Below are 24,282 nucleotides of genomic sequence, written 5' to 3'. Positions count from 1 at the left end.
ATGTCGAAGGTCTAGGCTCTGGAGTCTACATCACACCCAGTTATCTTCCTTTCTATTGCCACGCCTCCCAACACCCCTCACAGCCCAAGTCGTCATTATCTTCATGGCAGTCACCTCATAATGGGTCTTCCCACATCCACTCTAACTGCTCCTGCCCTCAATTCCAGTCCATTCTCTTCAGACGTCTTTGTTTGTCAATTGAGATAATTGTAGATTCACATGCAGTTGTGTAAGAAATAGTGCAGAGAGATCCTGTATACCTTTTGCCCAGTTTCATCCAGTGTTAACATCTTGCAAAATTATAGTACAAAATTACAACCAGGATATTGACATTGATATAATCCTCCAGCCTTATTCAGATTTCCCCAGGTTACTTGTATTCATGTGTGTTTGTGCGTGTGTGTGTGTGTGTGTGTAGTTATATATATATATACTTTCTATCCTACATGTGTCCACCATCACAGTCAAGACAAAGAAGAATTCCATCATAACGTTCCTTCTTGATGCCTATTTATAACCACACTCAGCTCTGTCCTTCCCTCCATCTCCCTTCCCTAACTCTGGGCAACCACTAATCTGTTTTTTATTCCTAAAATTTTTTCATTTCAAGAACATTACATAAATGGAATTATATCACATGTAACTTTTTTCAGCTTTTTTTACCCCGTATAATTCCCTGGAGATTCATCCAAGATTTTACATGTATCAGTAGTTTATTCCCCTTCACTGTTGAGTAGTATTCCGTGGTGTAATGGATGTATCCCAGTTTGTTTAACCAATCAAGCCTTGAAAGACATCTGAGCTATTTCTAGTTTGGGGCTATTACAGATGAAGTTGCTTTGAACATTCATGCAGAGGTTTTATATGAGCATAAGATTTCATTTCTCTGCAATAAATCCCCAAAACTAAAATTGCTGTCATATGGCAGTTGCAGGTATATTTTTTTTTAATTTTTTTTTTTAATGTTTTATTTATATCTAGGAGAGAGAGAGAGAGACAGCGTGAGCAGAGGAGGGTCAGAGAGAGAGGGAGTCACAGACTGAAACAGGCTCCAGGCTCTGAGCTGGCAGTCAGCACAGAGCCCGATGCGGGGCTCGAACCCACGAACCGCGAGATCATGACCCAAGCGAAAGTCGGATGCTCAACCGACTAAGCCACCCAGGCGTCCCAGTTGCAGGTATAATTTTTTAAGTATCTGCCAAACTGTTTTCCAGTGTGGCTGTACCATTTTGCATACCCTTCAGCAATGTATGAGTGGTCCAGTTTCTCCACATCCTTATCAGCATTTGGTGGTGTCACTATTTTTTTTTTATTTTAGCCATTCTGACAGATGTGTAGTAACACCTCATTGTGGTTTTAATTTACATCTCCCTGATGGGTAATGATTTTGAACCTCTTCTCCTGTGCTTATTTGTCTTTTGTATACCCTCTGTTTATTTACTTGTTTTGAGAGAGAGAGAGAGAGAAAAAGAGAAAGAGAGAGCACAAACGGGAGGAACAAAGAGAGAGAGGGAAAGAGAGCAAGAATCTCAAGCAAGCTCTGTGTTCCACGCTGAGCCCAATGTGGGGCTTGATCTCACAGCAGTAAGGTCATGACCTGAGCCTAAATCAACAGTCAGATTGATTTAGGTTCCCCTCAAATGTCTTATGTTTTTTGCTCAGTTTCTAATTGAATTGTTTGGGTTTTTTAACTGTTGAGTTTTGAGAGTTTTTAGATAGATAGATACCAGTCCTTTGTCTGATACCATGACTTGCAAATATTTTCCTCCAGTCTGTAACTTTTCTTTTCATCTTCACAGGGACTTTGAAGAACAAAAGTTTTTAATTTTGATGAAGTCCAATTAGTCAATTTTCCTTTTATGAATTATGTCTAAGTATTGTGCAGTGTGTAAGAAATCTTCACTTAGCCTTAGATTCCAAAGAGTTTTTCCTATTCTTCACAGTTTGAAAACTATAAATTGAATCATGTCAGTGCCTAAAGAAACCTGAGAGCTGGCTTCCCACTGCATTTTGAATCAGATCCTAAGTTCTTATGTGAGTTGGTCAGCCTCTGCACACTGTCCCATCCTCCCTTCTGACAGCTCCGCCTGTACTTTCTAGGTGGCAGAACGTCGGGACACGAGGCTGTAGGCTCTGGATTATGTGGGCTTGTGTGTCAAGTGCTGAAGGAGCTTTCAAGGGTCTGGGGAACCTCATGTCCATATTTGTATCTTTTTTCAAAGATTTTATTTCTAAGTAATCTCTACACCCAGTGTAGGGCTCAAACTCACAACCCCAAGGTCAAAAGTTGCATGCTCTACCAACTAAGCCAGCCAGGCATCCTCGGATTTGTCTTTTTGATGGATCACATTGGCAGCACAGCCTGGTGGAGGACAGGGAGGCAACTGTGAGCCTGGAGACTGTTACAGAGAAAGGCATGAACTCAGGAAGTGGCAGAGGAAGAGGAGGTGGTTTGACTGATATAGAATATCTTGTTTCCATAGTGCTCAGTGACCAAGTGGTAGGGAGACAAAGGCAGGATGAGCATGGGGGCTGAGGGGAGGCAAGACATCTGGTTTGACTCCTTCAACCACTGCTCTTGGTGGTGCTGCTCACCAAAACAGTCTGATCAGGAAGAGGAGGCGTTTTGTGTGGACAGTTGTTAAGTCTTATGGGTCAGCCAATGGGGAATTCCAGTAAGTAAGTATATACATGTCTAAGTCTGGAACTCAGATTGCATATCATTTAAACAATAATTTTCTATATGCAAATAATTTTTGGAACTGATTATTTCACCCCAGAAAAATTGAAAATTTTGAGACACCCAAGATAGTTTTGCTGTAGGCTTATGTTTGAAGTTATGATCCTCATGGGATGCCTGGGTGGCTCAGTTGGTTAAGCGTCTGGCTTCGGCTTAGGTCATGATCTCATGGTTCGTGGGTTCGAGCCCCGTGTCAGGCTCTGTGCTGACAGCTAGCTCAGAGCCTGGAGTCTGTTTCAGATTCTGAGCCTGTTTCAGATTCTGTTTCTCCTTCCCTCTTTGAACCTCCCCTGCTCGAGCTGTCTCTCTCTCTTCCAGAAAGAAATTTTAAAAAATTAAAAAAAAAAAAAAATGAAATTATGATCATCATGGATCACTTTGCATTGTTGCTTCAAAGCTATGGGGAAACAATAAAGCTGGACAATACTGACACTATCATCCCACAAGATTAGAGAAACCCTAATACCACACTAATTTTCCAGTAGAAACAGAACTAAGATGAATTATAGAATTCTCTGCTCCTTAGTCAACTGGGGTAATCTCAGTCCAACCCCCTCATTTTGTTGTGGCCAGAAAAGTTCTAAATTTGTCCAAGATAATCCAATTAGCTAGAAATTTAGATTTGTAAGTATTTGTCCTCTGAAAAGGGAGAAAGTGAGCATGAGTTTTGAAAGTTTAAGTTTAATGTTAAGGGGTAGGGAGTGGGGGATTGCATAAACCTCTTAAATTTCTTCTCTTAGCAATTCCATCACTTCCATGAGCCTAACGGGTGGGATATGGTAACTGATATGAGAAACTGGAGGGTGAGAGTTGATTGTCATTGACATCATGACCCACAGTTTTACTGAGCAAACAATGTGTGAAAAGTGGCCCCACCACAAAACACACATCGGCTGCATAAGGAAGAGGAACCACCACTGAGGCACCACTGAGGATTCATGGGAGCCTGGAACAGCACACAAAGCGTGAAGCTAACTGGGAACTTTCAGCTGCTCCCAGGCCAGCCCGGCAAGGAGCTGTCAGGAATGAAGCTGTTCTTTTTGGCAAAGAATACGCTGCATCTTGTAAAGTCTCAGAAGCAGGGATGCAAACAACAACTGGACTTTCCAGGAGTTCCATTTAGCTGCAAAGTACAGTGAGTACACAAAATCCAAAATGATTTCCATAGATTGCACTTAACATATTAGAATTAAGCAATTTTTAAAAACCACGCTAAAAATAACAGCAAACCAAACAAAAAACTATACCAAGTACAGATGAGAAAGATGTGGTCAACTAGAAGCATATGTAAAAAAAGACTGAGGAGTTTTGATGATCTCAGTATGAGTCAGCCTCATACAATGAGGGGACTGAATATGGATTTGATCTGCATTCCGAGTATTCTGGTATTCAGGATTCAGGAGGTGACAGTTCTTTCTCACAGTATGTTGATAAAAGGAGGATTCTATGCCCCACCTCCCTACCACTAGAAAATAATTTTTATTGAGATCCCACCAGCTGTACAATTGGCTGCTGACATTAACCTCCTTCTTCCTTTGTAATTCGGTCTTTCTTAAGTGGTCCTACGAAAGCTGTATTCTTGTCCAGAGCCTGGAATTGGCCATGACCAAGCTTGGAGGTGGTGTTGGTGAATTTGAGGTTAGTCTTCTCCAAAGCCTATCGTTTGGTCTGCACCAGCAAGGATTTGTGGAGAGTAAGCACTGGCTTCTTGGTTCCTACCACACAGCCTTTCAGTCTGAGAGCATCACTGGTCACTTCACTGCAGTGGACAAAGCCACCCAGGGGGTTGATGCTCTTGTCAGACAGATCATAATTGGTGGAAGCATTGGTCTTGATGAGCTTGTCATCCTATATGAGGTAGCCCTGGCTAATCTTGTAGATCTTCTTGTTGATCTCAATGTGGTGATGGTAATTTTTCTGCCCAGCCCAAGCCACAGAGGCCGCTTGGGCAGAATGCCATCCTCCTATAGAGGCAGCCTTGCACAGTCCCTAGTGGGTTTTGCAGGGTAGCTCCTTGGTATGCCAGTGACTGGTGACCCCTTTGTATCCTTTGGCCTCGGTGACACCAGTGACATCAGTCATCTCATCCTGCCCAAACACATGGTTCACAGGCATCTGCTGGTCCAGCGTCTCATGGGCCCAGGCCAGCTTCTTGGCCACAGTGCCTCCGTTCACCTAGATCTCCATAACGTGGGCCTTCTGGGAAGCAGGCTCATCTGAGTGTGGGCAATGACACAGATCACCTTGGCAGTACTTGTTCCTGCTGTTGAAGTCCTTCTCTAGCTGCTTCTTGCCATCATCTTCTGCCACTTCTTGCAGTATTTGCTGAAGGCCTTTTTCTTAGACTTAGGCCAGTTCTTATGGAAGCACCTTTTGCATTCATCACTGATATGCTCACAGCAGCGATGGTCTTAAAGGTACAGAGGCCTCCAGGGGTTTCCACACAGTCCGTGATCCCCACAACCACCATGGGTGGTGTCTCCACAATGGCCACAGCCTCCACAACATCCTGCTTTGTTCACCTTGGATCCTGGCCTGTCGACCTCCTATAGTATGTGAGCCATGACAACCTTGTATCCCAGAAAGGCAGGGAGGTTTGGAGGAGTCATCCTTGGGGAAGCTCTTCACCTTCCCAATGGTTCAGGCTGCTACGTTTCTGAGGCAGGAAGCCCAGGGACCCATGCCTGGGAGCAGAGAACTTCCTGTGAGACATTCTGCTGCCGAACGCTGCCAGCAGAGCGGGATTCAGTGTTTAAATCACATACATGGCTAAAATGTACAAAATGCTTACTGTATATCAGCTTATGAGCTAAATGTTTCATGTTATTCCCTTACTCCACACAACAAGCCTTGGGTCCTGTCCTGTTAGTGCCTCCCTCCAACTGCAACTCAGGTCATGATCTCCTGGCTCGTGGGTTCAAGCCCTGAGTCCACTTCTGTGCTGACAGCTCAGAGCCTGGAGCCTGCTCCAGATTCTGTGTCTTCTTCTCTTTCTGTCCCTCCCCCACTAGCTCTCTCTCTCTCTCTCTCTCTCTCAAAAATAAACATTAAAAAAGTTTAAAAAAAAAATAAGGGACTTGTACCAACTTCTTTTTACAAGATTGAACAGAATCTATCATTTAATGATATATTAGGATAACATATAACATCACACAGATTCTAGAGCTGGCCTTTGGCTCTCTTTGCCTTACTAATCTCAGAGCAAACAAAAACCTCATGACTAGCGGTAGTATTTCCACTTCTCAGCAAACTTTCTTGAAAGAACAGATATTGATAAGAACAGCACTTAACCATTTTACTGCCCATTGTAAATTAACAAAAGTAAATTAGCAATTAAAACTCAGCATTTGCAAGGTTGGCAAGCATTCTTCTTTTTTTTTTTTTTTAATCTTTTTTGTCTTCTCCTAGAAGTCTGGTGACAGAAAGGTAGTATTATTCTGACTATCAGTGTAAACTAATAATGAAATTAATCAATCTTGAGTATTCTTTCATGTATACTTGTTTAGAAGTAAGAACAATTCTGTGAGTCATAAAGTTTTCTGTAATTCCAAGTTTGGTCTCAAAGCAAGGATAACCCTGCGGTCAAATCTGAGAAGAGTAAGAATTTAGTTGGTAACTAGTCATCTCAAAAATTGCCCGAGAATGAAATCTCAGTGTTCAACTCACTCAGAGATTGCTTGTGTAAACTCAAAACCAACGAAGGCATAAGAATATTTTGTCAAGTCCGGTGGTTTTAAAGACATGTCCACAGATTCTTTGAAACTCCTCCCCTCAAGAGGTGTAGCTTATTTCGCTTCCCTTGAGTGCAGGCTAATATTGGCTATCCACTTTCTTTTTGGGTGAACAGCATTCACAGGACCAGATTGGGAGCAAAGTAGCGAATAGAAACCAGTCATTGGTCTCATGAAACTAGCTCACTGTTGAGTGGGGGACACATGGTAGCTGTGGGATGGCATCAGGACGGCAAAGAAGGAAGTCATCCTTACAGTAGAGGAGTTAAGTTCAGAGTACAGTGCTAGACACAAGGAGGACCCAACCCAGACTGGAAGTCAGGAGAAGCCTGCTGGAGGTGTTTACGTGAGCTATCTCTGTGAATACAGGTTCCCATTCTTAATTTCTGACCCAGGCCTGTCTTCTGATTCCACACCCCAAGCCAATTACCTCCTTGACTCTTCCACTTCAGTGTTTCACAAGCATCTCAAACTTAACAGGTTCAAAAAAGTCTTTGGATTCTAAGCCTGCTCTTTACCCAAGCTTCCCTTTTCATAAAATGGCCCACTGAGGACTTTTGGCCAAGAACCTGGAGACAGCCTTTATTCCTTCCTTTCCAGAACATCCATCTCCAAGTCATTGGCAGGTCACGCCAGTGCTTGCTGTGAAATGCAGCGATCTTCCTTTCCTTTCCTTTGCTGTGATGGGAACACATAATGAGGAGCCCTCTTGAGGGTCAGCTCAAAGTCTGCTTGGGATATACTGAGTGTGAGGAGAGAGATGAGAGTGGAGGTAGCCCAATGAGAGTCATAATCCTCCCCAAATATAACTGGTTTAGAGATATAGATGCATATTCTGTACATATCTTTAAAAATATGTAAGCTAATATATTTTATTTATTGTAATATCAACAAATGGTAGCCAAAAGAATATGATGCTAAGAATATTAATACTTATGTAAGTTAATTAGGGATGTAAGAAAGCATAGTGGTTAAGAGGTGTGCTCTGTAGGCAGTGTCAGTAACAGTCCCATCTCTGCACTACGTAGCTGTGTCCCCTGTGAAAATTGCTCTACCTATTGGAGTATCAGTTTCTTTATCTGTCAAATGGTGTTCTTCTACCTGCTCATGGTGTTGTACAGAATAAATGCAACAGTCTATGCAAGACAGTTATTAGCACGTGCAGAGAGCTCCATAATGTTAATTACCATCAATATCACCATTGCCCTTGACTTCAAAAACATCTTCCTGTACTTTATTTATATGAGAGAAAGAAACTACTAGCCTACTCTGTTATCTAAGGGTTATGAGTTGCCTTTAAAGGTGATTCCAGTTCAGATAGGTAACATTCTGTCATGTAGGGCTAATTTAACTCAATTAGTTTTTTTCTGATAATATTTTTTGATAGAACTTTTTTTGGGGATTAGAACTGCAGGCATTCTGACTGAATTTACACAGATGTCCACAAAAGACTACAATTACTTCACAAGCCAAAATCAACTCCCTGCCCCCAAGTAGGATAGTTGAATGAGCCAATGTTCCTAGCTTTAAGTATGCAAACCTCAGTAACAGCTGAAGCACAACCAAGAGCAAAAAATGTAGTAGTAGAAAGATTAGACACCTGTTTGTGACAGTGTTCAAAGGCTTCTTTCTAATGGATTTTTGGGACTACATGAATGGGGGAGATGACTTGCAATAGATGACATGACCACGCAATTGGAATATTCTGTACCAAAGCAAATAAACTGTATAAACATTGGTGCAGGAGGCAACAGATGATACTCATTCTGAGAAAAGCTTCCTGTTTTGTAGCTTTCTGCTGTCGGAACACTCTATGAGTTATAATTAACTACTAATGTTCTTCTTAGCTCCTTATTCTATGGTGTTCTCCCTTCCTCTCTTTCTTTCCTAGATATTCTCCTTTAGATATAAACTATTCTTTTCTTCTCCTGGGCAAGAAATAAACTAGATACCAAGAGGGAGTATGTATTTTATCAAGAATACATGTAACAGATTTGAAAAGTAATTTTCTTATTAATTTTGTCCCAAACATTTTTCTTACCCTTGTAGAAATTTGAATGTTCATATATGTGACCGTCAGGAAATAGTTAAAAATTCTTCTCCATTTATTTAGGCAAGAATAGTGGTTATCCAGTAAGTGGCAGCAAACAGCTTATAGATTCATCTTTTCTGATTTCCTAACTCTCAGATTTTTATGAATGAAAGAATCATTGACTGAGCAAATGTAAGTAAACTTGAAAGTAGAGGACACACATTATGACTCTCCTAAGAAGCAAATAAGAATCTGTCACTGTGTCTTGTCCAAAAAGTTTTTCAAAGCAATAGAGTATACTTATGCATGAGCATACAAAAGACACCATAAGGCATTTTCTCCATGACTTAATTCCTTTTTAGACATAAAGAACAGATTCTGATAATTTACTATGATCAGTTTAAATTCATAACACTGCATTGCCAACATTGAGGAACTGCAGACTACTTGTTTAAAGGATAATGAAAAGTGGAAATGCTATTTGACTGTCATGGGCACTCTATGTCCAAGACTATTCAGAACAGTCCCAATTTCAAAAATTCTATCTTGTTATCCTTTAATTACACTCCTTTTGAGGCACCTGGGTGGCTCAGTTGGTTGAGCACAAGACTTTGGCTCAGCTCATGATCTCACAGTTCTTGGGTTCAAGCCGTGTGTCAGGCTCTGTGCTGACAGCTCAAAGCCTGGAGCCTGCTTCAGATTCTGTGTCTTCCTCTCTCTCTCTCAGCCTCTCCTGCACTGATGCTCTGTCTCTCTCTCTCTCAAAACTAAATAAACATTAAAAAATATACCTTAAAATTGTTTTTAATGTTTATTTGAGGGAGAGACAAAGACAGAGTGTGTGCAGGGGAGGGGCAGAAAGAGAGAGAGAGAGAGAGAGAGAGAGAGAAAGAGAATCTGAAGCAGTCTCCAGGCTCTGACCTGTTAGCACAGAGCCTGATGCAGGGCTTGACCCCACAAATCGTGAGATCATGGCCTGAGCCAAAGTCAGATGCTTAACTGACTGAGCCACCCACATACCCCTAAAAAATGTATCTTTAATTATATTCCTTTTTGTCAGACAGTGTATTCAGATTTGGAAAATATGTCTTTAAAAGTTCACTGTTAGGTGCATTTAATAGTTTCCAGAATCAAAGAAATGGTTTTTAAAATATTACATAAATTTTGGGGCACCTGGGTGGCTGACTTGGTTGAGTGTCCAGCCCTTGATTTCCACTCAGGTCATGATCTCGTGGTTCATTGTGGTGCTGACTGCACAGAACCTGCTTCGGATTCTCTCTCTCTGCCTCTTCCCCATTTGCATACATGCACATGGACACGTGCTCTCTCACTCTCAAAATAAATAAACTTTTAAAAAATATATTTAAATTAAAAATATCATCTTAAAAAAAGTAAAATTCCATTCTTTGAAATTACAAGAAAGCAGCCTGAACAGCTTGGCTCTTGGGCATAGACTGATGATGACTTCAGCAATTTTCATATTATTGCAGCGGGACTTTATGATTGCCAATTCCAGGAGCACAACATGCAGACACACAGAAGTATTTTTGAAGGACATCTAAGAAGTAGCATTTTAGTGTGACTCAGTTATTGTTGCTATTTCTTAGAATCTGAAAGAAACCGTTAAAGAAGTTCCAGAATGTACGTGATACTAAGTTGCTAATCGGGAACAATATGATATTTAGATTGCTCTTGATTCAAATGGCCACAAAGTGACCTGGGGGGGGGGGGGGGGAAGGAGGGGGCAGAATGTCTTAAACGTAAAAGGGTCAAAATTTTAATGTGAAATTCCTCTGTTGCTGAAAACTGATTTGGATTAAAAGTGAACCTTCAGGCAGTCTCTGTAGAGGTGGAAGTCATAAAACAGTTTAAAAAATTTTTTCAATTCCAGAATGCTTTTAAACTAATTTTGAAAAGAGGTGGTTTAGCATACAGAAATGCTACTTCCTTATTTATATTAAACTTACTAAAGAATTCAAAGCTTGTTAGGTATTTTCTGCAAAGATGGTCAGTATTTTATCATATATTTTGCAAGTTATGGTAATACCATTTTAGGGATCATAATTGTGTTCTTCAATTATTGTTCAAAACTAATATTTACCTGTCATGAAGTACTTTTCATTATCACACATCTGGCATCTGGCAGTTTAAACCCATTTTCCTGTTCATTCTATGTTAAGTGACTTGCACAAAATTTCTCTACTCCATTCATCTTTTTTCTGCCCTAAAGGCTGAGGGCTTGTTACTCTGACATGGTTTGTACACTGAAGAGATCAAGGATACCAGCTGATGATCTGGAATGTTTTTCCTTTACCAGAACTTTTCCTTCCCTTCCAAGCCAACGGCAAGATTCAGAGACAATTCTGGGTGGATTATCTGAAGGTTCATCCTTATTTATTTCAACAAAAATGCAATGCTCACTGTGGTAAAGTGGGAAGACCAGGGGTTTTATACTCATACAATCAGGGTTTGAATTCCTGTTATGTTGCTTACTGCTTATGAACTATATTCAAAGTAACCCTGAGACTCAGTTTTGATACCAATAGCATGGAGACAATATAAACTCATACAGTTTTTCAAAGATAAATATCTCTAAAGCAACCAGCTTTAGTATCTGGCTCATAGTAGGTTCTGAGTAAATGTTAGCTAAGTTGTTTAAATAATAAATAATTATAAGTGGAAGAAGTACCATACAAAAGAGAATATTGAAGTAAGAAGGCACCTTTTGTGCCTACATTGTATGCAATAGTAGGAAAAGTTTGAGATTTAATGATAACCTGTCTTCGTCAGATTTCCCAACCAACTGAGAACTATTTTTCTGATCTGTGAAAATGAGCATGATTATGGGACACCTGGGTGGCTCAGTCGGTTAAGTGTCCGACTTCGGCTCAGGTCATGATCTCGCGGTCGGTGGGTTCGAGCCCCATGTCGGGCTCTGTGCTGACAGCTCAGAGCCTAGAGCCTGTTTCAGATCCTGTGTCTCCCTCTCTTTCTGCCCCTTCCCTGCTCATGCTCTGTCTCTCTCTGTCTTTCAAAAATAAATAAATGTTAAAAAAAAAAAGTTAAAAAAAAGAAAATGAGCATGATTATACTGTCTCATGGAGTTATTGTAGTACAGTTGGACTCATAGTGTGAATATTAGATCTTAGCTCTCTTTGTCTTCCTTCTCCTTTGATACTCTTTTTATGGAATATCCTCCGTCCACTCCTTTTTGGACAAAGACTAACCTGTAATTTAATGTCATTCTCATAACATTTGAAGAACAAGAGAGAGAAACCAAACTTGAACCAACTTAGGTTTCCAGTGGGAGAAGTACATTTATATTGACACTAACATATCTATGTGACCGTGGGCCTACACTCCTCGGCAGGGGAACTGAGGACTGTAAAGTGAATGACTCAAAGATGCCTACATGAGCTTAGTAAAAAGATACAGCTATTCTGATTTGCTGATTGCAGCTCATTCATTAATAACTTTTGTTTTATTAACTGCCTACTATATACAGGCATTATACTAAGTGCTAGTCGTGCAATTATGAATAAACCAGCTCTCACCAAGAGAGGAGTGTTAGAGAAATTATTACAACAATGCAATAAGTAGTATAACCTATTTATTCATTGAGGCAGCATTGCTGAGTTCCTGTGGAATACCAGGCACCCTACTAGTGCTGTAGATAGTCTTTTTTTCTTTTTTTTCAGTTGGATGAGTAGAGCTGCTGATCCAAAGGTGGCATGGCTCAAGGAGAGCAAAAGAAATGTAGAATGACTTACACAAAGGGGAGATGGAGAGAGAGTCACCTAAAGATCTGTTTTAAAAGATTGAAATGAGACCTATGGGGTGTCTAGATGGCTTAGTCGATTAAGCATCCAACTTCAGCTCAGATCATGATCTCATGCTTGGTGAGTTCGAGCCCTGCATTGGGCTCTGTGCTGACAGTTCAGACCCTGGAGCCTTTTTCAGATTCTGTATCTCCCTCTTTCTCTGCCCCTCCCCTGCTCACGCTCTGTCTCTCTCAAAAATAAATAAACTTAAAAAAATTTTTTTTAAGATTGAAATGAAACCTGTATTCTTTTTGTTTTTTATGGTGCTACAAGCAGATGGTGTTCTTAAGCAGACAGTGGGACAAAGTAGTTGAAATCTGGGCTGTACATGATTTTTCTGGACAACAGTATGAGTTGGGATGCATAGCATTATTTACAAAAGTACTGTGCAATGCACTCCACAAGTTAATAGCTGTTGTGCCACCAGAGAGGATGCAGTGCCCACTGAGCTCTAAGTTGACAGTAATGATATACATTTTGCATCTGTCAGGATGCCCTGGGAGCTTTAAAAGACTCATAGGTTTGCAAATGTAATAAGGTTAGACCTCTCTAGAGGGCCATCGTACAGAAACTTGGAAGGAGGCGTGTATTTTCAAAATTAATTTTTAGGTCAGAGAAAGAGATAATAGATGCGATCCAAAGTGTTGATATGGCAAGATTTCCATGTGTCTGTTTTGAGGACATCATCTAACCCATCTAACACTGCCTCTTCAATAATTAATTATATTTCTGGGAGAGACTGAAAATCCCAGTGAATGTGTATGGCTACTTCCAGCCTAGAGAGGTTGGTTTACTTAGTGACAGGATTTATTGGATTTTAAAATGTTTTCCTTCTTGTGATTTTTCTGACCCAGAAATATGCCTTTTATTTCAGCAGCTCTCAAAACAGCTGAATAAATGACAGTTTCCAAACAATCACTGTTAACTGTAAATCAAAATGTTATGTTTCCTCAGTTATGCTAAGATTCTTCAGTTTGTTTTCCTTCTCTCACCAATGAAGTGTAATTCACCACCAGAATGATGATTAAAGGCATTCTACCAAAAATATTTACTCCATTCTGTGGCAAACACTTGTCGTCTCTGACTTCAGTTGAACAGCCCTTGCTTAAGTGTCGTGGTGGCTGCTACATGAAATAGAGGCATCTGGAATTTATTCTCTTATTCTCCTTCTAATTATAGCTTAATTTATCAACCACACATTTTTAAAATGGTTATTCTTAGTAGCATTCTCCATTACCAAACATACTAGAAGTATTCATTTCAAAAAGATATTGTTTTTACTTTTCTGAGGGGTAAATATCACACTTGTTTCTGTATAATTAATATAATTTTTTATGTATACTCAACTGTATAATTTCTCAAGTTCTGTTTTCCAAAATTATCTCCCTACCCCCAAGTTCCCCAACCTCAATAAAAAAATCTCACCCCCTCAGTTCCAGTCTCTTAGCTACATGGCAGACCTGGTCATGACCTTTAGAACTTGGAGATCCTTAGTTCAATGGTTATCAACTTTACAGCATATAAGAATCTCTTTGGGGTGCTTGTTTTAAGAGGAGATTTGGGGACTCCAATCCCAGAAATTCTGATTCAGTAGCTCTGGGGGTAGAGCCTAAGAGTGTACTTTTTTTTTTTTTTTTTAAAGCACCCCAGGGGCACCTGGGTGGCTTAGTCGGTTAGGCATCCCACCTTCCGCTCAGGTTATGATCTTACTGCTCGTGAATATAAGCCCCACATCGGGATCTCTGTTGTCAGCGCAGATCCTGCTTCAGTTCCTGTCTCCTTCTCCCCTCCCCAGATTGTGCTTTCCCTCTGTTTTAAAAATAAAGAAAAACATTAAAAAAAATTTAAAAAGCACCCCCAAGTAGTTCTGAGCCAGTAGGCCACACATTAAAAAATACCTTTAATTACTGTCAACTTTTCTATAGGTAAGGATGTGGAGGGTAGGAGGTATGGCTTGCCCAGGATCTTTGGTGGTCTAATTAATGTAATTCTCATCAAAGTGTTTCCACAGCTGTTCTTGACATCCTTCTACTTATATTCTAAAAGAACAAGGATTAGAACATGGTTGCCTTCTTATAAAAAGCTTCTATACTTGCCTTAAGGGTTAAGGGTGGGGTTGGAAATTTGTGAAAAAGCACATGCTGTTGCTCTACAAAGTAATCAAATGCTGACATCATCCAAAAGCAACATCCATAGGGGCACTTGGATGTCTCAGTCCGTTAACTGTCTGAATCTTGATTTCAGTTCAGGTCAAGATCTCAAGTTTGTAAGTTGGAGCCCTACATATGGCTATGGGCTCACTGCAGAGTCTATTTTGGATCCTCTGTCTTCATCTTTCTGCCCTCCCCCACTGTTGTATAAACTCTCTCTTTCTCTCTCTTGAAAATAATCTTTAAATACATTTTTTAAAAAGCAACAACCATAAAAGTATGTATAATATTTCCATGTGGCCCCTTTAACAGTATTGGTGGACAGAGAGTAGACACTGAATGAATGAATAAATGAATGAATGAGTGCATAGTAAATAAATGAATGAGTGAGCCAATAAGTCAGGATGGAAAAGGTTTAGGTAGGGTGGTGACTTGTCTTGGGGTACCTGAAAGTCCCCATTTTGGTCACTAATAGTCAAAACCTCTGTCAAGTAGCAGGAAGAGGAAGTCATCTTTAAAATAGGAAAAGCTTATGCAATTATTTTAGTAGTTTCTTTTTTATCCCTTGTAAATAGTTGAAAAGCATTGCAGATTTCAGTAGCTTAGGTATAGTATTGGGTTATAATTTAGAAGGTTTTATTTAGGTTATGTTTAGAAAAAAGTTTCTCTTCCTTTATTTCTTACCTTCTTTAGGAGGTGGAGAGGTATCAGTGTGGGACACTTTCACTCTTTCTAACTAGTTAACTTTTGCTGATGAAGAGGTTACTTCAGTGTGTTTGGCTTTTTAATCTATTCTGTTATTCATCTGTAGTTTTGCTTCTAGTCAAAATGGAAAGCAATTGTAGTTTGTCATCCTTTAATGCTGAGAGATGACAGGAAGCTGGGTTTTATTTGTTTTTCTCTTTGAAGTGATACAGCTGAGTGAGCAGACCTGTTTCATTTTAACCAGAAGTTTTGTTTAACCTCATGGAAATAGCTATTTCATTGAGAACTGGTGGCCTGCTGGGCTTGACTTCTGCAAAATTATCAGAGGAGAAGATGGATAGGTAATGGACGTTTCCAGAAAATTATGGAAGAGCCAAAGCAGTGACTCTAGAAATCCAGTTTGATTACATATTTATAAAACAAAGCAGACCTAACCCATCCATGCTCTGTGAGCCATATGGGCCCAAGGCATCCCTCACATCTTTAATCCTAATTTACATTCTCTGTAACTATAAACAAAAGCGACAACAGTAACAAAAATAAAATAACCCCACAGAAACTTTGTGAAGGCTGCTCCAGGCAGCATCATGTCCTTTAAAACCACAGCCTCTATGCCATTGATAACCAAAAAAGGGACAAGGACCGAGTAGAGCCGGGTGAAGAGAGCTGCTACAAAGTGGAGAGCAGGGGCACAGAACTTACCACAGATCTGCATCTTTATGTAGAATCTTTATTTTTTCTCTTCCTCTCCCCACCCCTGCCCCCGCCCCCGCCCCCATAAAGGCTCCTGGACTGTAACTAAACTACATTTCTGAATCCAAGTCTTTGCTTTCTGGAGTGTAGCATCTACTTCATTCTGTAAATAAATGAAATTCTGGATCTCTTGCCAGATTTCCATATCAGCTTATAGAATACACTTACAAAAATAATTCTGATACAGGAATTATAATTTTTAATTATCTAGAAGACAAAATTACAGGATCTACACAGGATCTCTTGGGAATAGAGTGGTGGAGGGAGGGTAAGCACGAGGGTTTGTGTGCTATCCTACACTTAACAACAAAGGCCTCAAACATTTCCATCAATGATATTAATATAAGAAAATGAATATTAGGAAGGGGTGCCAGGGTGGCTCAGTCAGTTGAGCCTCTGACTCGGCTCAGGTAATCATGATCTCACGGTCATGAAATCGAGCCCAGAGTCAGGCTCTGTGCTGAGTGTGGAGCCTGCTTGCAATTCTCTCTCTCCCAGTCTCTCTGCCCCTCCCCCACTTGTGTGCACTTGTTCATGTTTTCTCTGTTTTTCTCTCAACTAAAAAAAATGAATATTAGCAAAAGTATCTTCTTTCTGCATATGAAGCACCTTAGTAACCTTTCTAAAATGCAGTCATTAAGGAACTCCCCTACTTGTTGCCTGTCAGTAGTTGCCCATCTATAGCTCCGTTGCTTTCAGAGCTAACTCTGACCTCGTTAGCATGGCCCTTCATGTTTAAGAATCTTTTCATTCTCTTCTTTGCTATTCTTACCTATTTGGACTTACCTAATTGATCTAATATTTAACATATAATGAAGTACACAAAACTTAAGTGTACATTGAGTTCTGAAAAATGTATTTTTCTGTGTAATCAACCTTCCTGTCAAGATATAGAACATTCCATCATCCCACAAGTTGATGCCCATTCCACATTCTATAATTTCCATCTCTATAGTTTAGTTTTGCCTGTTCTTACATTTCCTGTAAGTGGCATACACTGTATACTCAATCATGCCTGACTTCTATTTTATTCTATGTTCAATACTTAATTTTTTAAAGTTGCTGCAGAGTAAATATCATCTTGTATAAATATATCACAATTTGTTTATCCATTCTTCTTTTGATGGGTGTTTGAGTCAATTCTATGTTTTGGCTAATAAGGATAAAGCTACCAAGAATATTCTTATGCAAGTCTTTTAGTAGACATTTGTTTCTACTTCCCTTGGCTAAACAAACACATTGGAGTAGAATTTCTAGGTTTCTTTTATAAGGAATTGCCAAGTAGTTTTTGAAAATGTTTGTAACAATTTTAATGCCCATCAGCAATGTAGTACAGTTCCAGATGTTATACATTCTCACCAGTACTCAGTGTTGTCAGTTTTTAAAATTTTAGTTATTCTGTCAGATACAGTGGAATCCATTTGTGGGGTTTTGTTAATAATTTTTTTTTGTTTTATTTTTGAGACAGAGACAGAGCACAAGTGGGGGAGGGGCAGAGAGAGAGAGAGGGAGACACAGAACCTGAAACAGGTTCCAGGCTCAGAGCTGTCAGCACAGAACCTGATGCAGGACTCAAACCCATGAGCCATGAGATCATGACCTGAGCCAAAGTTGGAGGCTTAACCAACTGAGACACCCAGGCACCCCTCCATTTGTGTTTTTATTTGGTCTTTCTCTGATGACTAATAATGTGGAACATCTTTTCATGTGCTTATTGACAATTCATCATCTTCTGTGAAGTTTATTGGGTTGTCTTTTTATTATTTATTTGTAATTCTTTATATGTTCTGGTTACATATACATATTTTGTTAGTCTTTAGTTGGTTGCCTTTACATTCACTAATGATGAGCAAACCTTCAAAATTTAAATTTTTTATGAAGTTAATTTTCTTTTATGGTTAGTGCTTTCTTGGTGCTTTTTCTAAAAAAAAAATCTGCCTACTGAAGTTTGCAGAAATATTCTCCTATGTTTTCTTCTGGAAACTCTATAGTTTCAGCTTTTACATTTAGGACTAAGGTTCATCTTGAATTAATTTCTTTTTAAATTTTAATTTTAATGTTTTATTTATTTCTAGGAGAGAGAGAGAGACAGTGTGAGCAGGAGAGGGTCAGAGAGAGAGGGAATCACAGACTCTGAAACAGGCTCCAGGCTCTGAGCTGGCAGTCAGCACAGAGCCCGACGCGGGGCTCGAACCCACAAACCGCGAGATCATGACCTAAGCGAAAGTCGGACGCTTAACCGACTAAGCCACCCAGGTGCCCCATCTCGAATTACTTTCAATATGTAGTATGATATAGAGACCATTGTTTTTGTTTTTACATATTTATTCAGTTATTCCAGAACCATTTGTTGAGAAGATATTATTTTCCCATTGAAAAAGTACATTTATAAAAATCTATTGACCATATTAGTGTGGGTCTATTTCTGGACTCTATTTTGTTTCACTGATCTATAGAGCTATCCTTGTCTATGCCAATAATACCACCCTGTCTTGATTACTGCCTTATATTGTAACTTTTTATTAAGTCTTGAAATATAATTGAGTCCTCCAACATGTTCTTTACTTTCAAGATTATTTTGGCTATTTTAAAAAATTTTATTTTATATATATAAATATATATATACATAAGTATATATATATATTTAGAAAAAGAGTGTATACAAATTGGAGGGACAGAAGGAGAGGGCAAGACAGAATCTTAAGCAGGGTCTCACAACTGTAGAATCATGAGCTGAGCCTAAATCAGGCAAGCATGGGATGCGTAACCAACTGAGCCACTCAGGTGCCCCTATTTTGGATATATTAGATCCTTTGCATATCCGTTTAAACTGTAGAAAAACCTTATTGGGGCACCGGGGTGGGTCAGTCAGTTACACATCAGCACTTGGTTTTGGCTGAGGTCATGATCTCACGGTTCATGAGTTTGAGCCCTGAGTAGGGCGCTGTGCTGACAGTGCAGTCTCTGCCCCTCCCCCACTCAAAATAAATAAACTTAAGGGGCGCCTGGGTGGCTTAGTGGTTAAGCGCCCCACTTTTGCTTAGGTCATGAACCCGCGGTTCGTGGGTTCGAGCCCTGCGACGGGCTCTGTGCTGACTGCCAGCTCGGAGCCTGGAGCCTGTTTCAGAGTCTGTGTCTCCCTCTCTCTCTGACCGTCCCCTGCTCGCGCTGTCTCTCTCTCTCCTAGAAATAAACCATTAAAAAAATAAATAAATAAACTTAAAAATATATTTCTAAAGAAAAAGCAATTTTACAATAAATCCTTTTAGAATTGTAGATGGAAATGCATAGATTCTATATATCAGTTGGGCGGTGGGTGACTTTTTTAAAAAGTTTTTTAAATTTATTTTGAGAGAGAGACCAAGGGAGGGGCAGAGAGAGAGGGAGATACTGAGAATTCCAAGCAGTCTTCTAACTGTCAGCACAGAGCCTGACTCAGGGCTTGAACTCAGGAACTATAAGATCACGACCTGAGCCGAAACCTAAGAGCCAGATGCTTACCTGACTGAGCCACCCAGACGCCCTGGGAGTTGACATTTTTAACCATACTGAGTCATTCAATTCAGTAATAAAATGTATCTTTCCATTCATTTAGTTCTTCAACTTCTCTCAGCAGTGTTTTATAGTTTTTATTGTACTTGTCCATAGTTTCTTAAATTTATTCTTAAGTACTTGATATACTTTGATGTTATTATATAAGTTAGGCTACTATAAATACAGTTTTAAGAACTTTCAATTTCCAATTGTCCACATAGCACATAGGAACATAATTGATTTTTGTGTATTGACTATCCTGCAAATTTGCTAAACTTGTTTATCAGTTCTAATAGCTTTTGGTAAATTCCTTGGGATTTTCTTTCTTTCTTTCTTTCTTTTTTTTTTTACTCAGGATTTTCTATGTGCATGATTATGTTACATATAAAGCCAGGTTTTTTTTTTTTTCCATTTCTATCTGTAGTCATTTCTTTTTTTGTATTATTTTACTAACTAGCATGTCTCATGTAATGTTGAATAAAAATGGTAAGACAACATCCTTCTTTGCCTTGTTCTTGATCTTAAAAGGAAATAATTCAGTCTTCAGTAGAAAGTATAATAGTAGCTAATAATGGCCTTTATCAGATTCAGGAAATTCCTTTCTATCAGTTGGCTAAGAATTTTCATCATGAATGGATGTTAGAGTTTGTAAAACACTCTTTCTGCATCTATTGAGATATACATATAGTTTTTCTCCTTTATTCTACTAACATAGTAGATTACATTGATTTTTCAAATGCAAATTCCTATAGCAAACCCAACTTGGTCATGATGTCTTATCTTTTCAGTATATTTCTAGATATGATTTGCTTATGTTTTTTAAGAATTTTTGCACTTGGATTCATGGGGAATGTTTGCTTGTCATTCTCTTGTAAAGTATTTGGCATTATAGGTTAATACTGGCCTCAGAAAATGAGTGGGGAAGTGTTTCCTCATTCTCTATGTTCTGAGCTTGTGTGGATTGGGATTATTTTTCCCCCAATTTTTTTTCTGAATGTTTCATAAAATTAACCAGAAATCATTGAGACCTGGAGTGGGTTTCAGGAGGAGGTTATTTTTTGTCTTTATAAAAACATTATTGAGGTGAAACTCATGTGGGGAGGTTTTTAATAATATGTTAAATACCTTTGGTAGGTATATAATTATACTGCTTTTTAAAATTTCTCCTTGATCAATTTTTATAAATTATATTTTTTAGTAAATTTTAGTATTTTTCTGATACTTTCTAGGTATTTATCAGTTTTATTAATTTTTTCAAAGAATCAACTTTGGCTTCGGTAATATTCTCTACTTTTGTTTACTATTTTTTAAATTTCTGCTTTAATATTGTTTCCTTTTTTTCTATCTTAAATTTAATTTCTTTTTGTTTTCCATGTTCCTTAATGTAGAAATTTAGATCACTGATTTAAAACTTTTATTATCTTCTAACATAAGCACTTCAAGCTACAAATTTTGTTCAAAGCACTGCTTTAACTATAAAACACAGATTCTGTTAGCTTGTGTTTTTATCATTCAGTTGTGATTCCTTTTCTGACCAAGATGTTATTTGAAGTGTGCTGTTTAATCCACATATTTGAGACTCTTATGGATTTCTTATTATTACTGATTTCTGATTAGTTTTTAATACTATGTAAGATTTCAGTCTTTTGATATTAATTGAGACTTGTTTATGGCCTAGCATATGGCCTGTTTTGGTGCGTGCTCCATGGATGTGTACTCTCTATGTAGAACATGTGCTCTGTAATTGTTGGAGGTAGTGATCTATACATTTTGATTAGAGTAAGGTGGTTGATAGTGTTGTTAAGATTTTCCATGTCCTTACTAATATTTCTATTTACTGTTCTATCTAGATTTACTAAGAGGTTGGTGGTAAAATCTCTGTCATTGTTTCTTCTTTTAGTTTATTTGTACTAAGAGTTTATCATTCAGTGATCCATACTTATGATTGTAATGTCCTCTTAATAAATTGATCCTTTTATCATTTTGAAATGTCCTTCCTAATTTCTAGTGTTACGCCTCACCTTGTAGTCTGCTCTGTTTGGTATTAATACAACCAATACCAATTTTTAGACTGAATGTGCATCTTCCACGAACAGTTGATGGTTGGGTCTTGCTATTTAACCCAAGCTATAAATATCTTCCTGTTATTTGGAGTGTTTAGTCCACTTATAAAAATGTAAGTATTACTAAGGTTGAGTTTAGATTTTTAATTTTGCTCCTTGCCTTTTTGTTTCTTTTAAGTTTATTTATGAGAGAAACAGAGAGAGAGTGCGAGTGGGGAAGGGACAGAGAGAGGGAGAGAGAGAGAGAGAGAGAGAGAGAGAGAGAGAGGGAATCCCAAACAGGTTCTGCAGGGTCAGCACAGAACCTGATGTGGGGCTCCAACTCACGAAACCGTGAGATCAGGACCTGAGCCAAAATCATGAGTCAGACACCCAATTAATTGACTGAGCCCCTCAAGCGCCCCTTACTCCTGGTCTCTTATCTGTCCCATCTGTTTTCCATTTCCCTGTTCCTCCTCTCCTGTCTTCTGTGTTCATCAGATGATTTTTGATAAAAATAATTTCTCTGTTGGCCTAGCTGTATCTGTGCCATTTTTTTGTTGTTGGATTACAAGATCCACCCTTACCTTATTAAAATCTACTTTGAATCGGGGCACCTGGGTGGCTCAGTCGGTTAAGCATCTGCCTTTGGCTCAGGTCATGATCTCACAGTTTGTGGGTTCGAGCCCCGCATCGGGCTCTGTGCTGACAGCTAGCTCAGAGCCTGGAGCCTGTTTCGGATTCTGTGTCTCCTTCTCTCTCTGACCCTTTCCTGCTCATGCTGTCTTTATCTCTCTCTCAAAAATAAATTAAAAAACATTTAAAAAAATCTACTTTGAATCAATGTAGTACCACTTCGTATAAAACATAATCTCCTTGAAATAGTACAGTACCTTTCACACTCTTCTTTGCACTAATTTGAGTCCATACACATTATAAATTCCACAGGATGGCATTATAATTTCTGATTTAAGCATTCATGTCTTTCAAGTTAATAAAAAGGAGGAAAAATATATGATATTTTTATTTGCCCACATAATTAAAAATTTTAGTACTCTTGATTTTTTTTTTTCTGAGATCCAGATTTTCTTCTGATAACATTTTATTCAAGCTTAAGTACTGCCTTTGGCATTTCTTGTAATCAAGTCTGAATTTGAGTGGTATTTATGTGGGGGTTGGGAGGGGCTCTTTCCCCTATGGCTCCTTCATCTCTGAGATAACCTCTACAATTTCCAAAAATGTTCTGGCAGCTTTGAATTCTATCAGTTGACACATCAAGCCATGTGGGCTTGCACTGCAGTCACGTAGACCGGGAAGTATCTCAACGGAAATGCCGCATAAACTTGTGTCTCAGACAGGAGGTCCCATTTTCCAATGGTTTAATCCCTTCCCGGGTCTGCCCACTTTTAATGACTCTCTGGTGTCTTCAAATAGTTGGTTTTTATATTTTGTGAAGATTTTGTACAAGTTATTTGTGGGAAGACTGGTTTAATACAAGCTACTCTGCCACTAGAGGAACTTACCCTTTACTTCGAACTCTATAGTCGGGGTCAGTAAACTTTTTTTGTAAAGAGCAGGTTAATATTCTAGGCTCTGTAGCCCAAAAGATAAAATTGATGATATTATGTACTTATTTATAGAAAGAGAGATAAAACAAATTTCCACAAAATTTTAATGAAATCTAAAAAACAGTAATAATAATTGAGTACAATTTTGCCTACTAATGAGAAGAATGGGATGGGGTGTAATAACATTTTACTTCGTTGAGGTTCAGTATTGGCATTTCCTATTATTAAAATTGATTGCAATTTTTTATCTGTTGATGCTACTCTGTAATGAGATTATATGGATTGTATCTTTGAAATGTCTTTTACAGAGATAGATACTGCCAAATACTGTTATTAATCCATTAGCATACACTTTTAATCGAACATATTCATTGCTTAGAAGGCATTTACAGAACCCTGTTAGATTCTTTTCTTAATATTTGCCTTTTAACAATGTCATTACATTGCAAATTAATCACTTCTAATTGAAAGATAGAAGCTCCTCAATTGCACAGTTAAATTGATTTTGAAATATGGAAATTTCCTTTGGATCCTATACTGAGATGCAAAATAACGCTGCTGGTTTTAGAAAGTGGAAGATATACTCTGTGCAAATTTCTGTAGAAATGGAGATCTCCCTTCTAGTTTCACTTTTTATATCCTGGGAAATGTATAAAGCAACTTGAAATTATTTACGATTTAAATAACATTGTCTTCAAAAAGACTCTTCCACAATATATGTTTCACATAAGAAAACTCTTTTAACTGGTAATTTTAGGTTCATTGTATTAAGAAACATCATCAGATTTGAAGGAAAAGCTATTACAAAGCCATTTGGTGTTCAATAATAGTAGTTGAACTACTACTATTCATTCAGGAAAAAAATCAGTCTTGTTCCTAAATTTGAAAAAAAAAATCACAATAAAATGTCACTGTTAAGCTTTGAACTGCTGTGTAATTAGACAAGTCCAGATGTCTGGATTCTATTTCTAGCAAAAGTTCGTGGGAGCAACAATTGTTAAGTCCTTGAAAGAAAATGAAGTCCACTGTTGACATTACTGTTTCAATGACCCACTGTAGATTCACAAACTTTCTGCAAAATAGTTGCTGATGAACAACCTTATGAGTTCACAAAACTTTGTAAATTTTTCCAACTGAGCACTTTTCTGCTGTACACATATTTTTACCACCGTCATCTGTAACATCATGGTAGATTCCACTTCAACT

At 38.5% G+C, this 24,282-nt stretch overlaps 1 pseudogene; it reads right to left on the bottom strand.

The window, feature by feature from the left end:
* Positions 1-4,258: 4,258 nt before the first annotated feature.
* Positions 4,259-5,453, bottom strand: LOC120243853 (annotated as a pseudogene).
* Positions 5,454-24,282: the final 18,829 nt, after the last annotated feature.

Source organism: Hyaena hyaena, unplaced genomic scaffold (genome assembly GCF_003009895.1).
Source record: "Hyaena hyaena isolate Hyena2069 unplaced genomic scaffold, ASM300989v1 scaffold_358, whole genome shotgun sequence".
NCBI lineage: Eukaryota > Metazoa > Chordata > Mammalia > Carnivora > Hyaenidae > Hyaena > Hyaena hyaena.
This window is presented reverse-complemented; position numbering and strand designations above follow the sequence as displayed.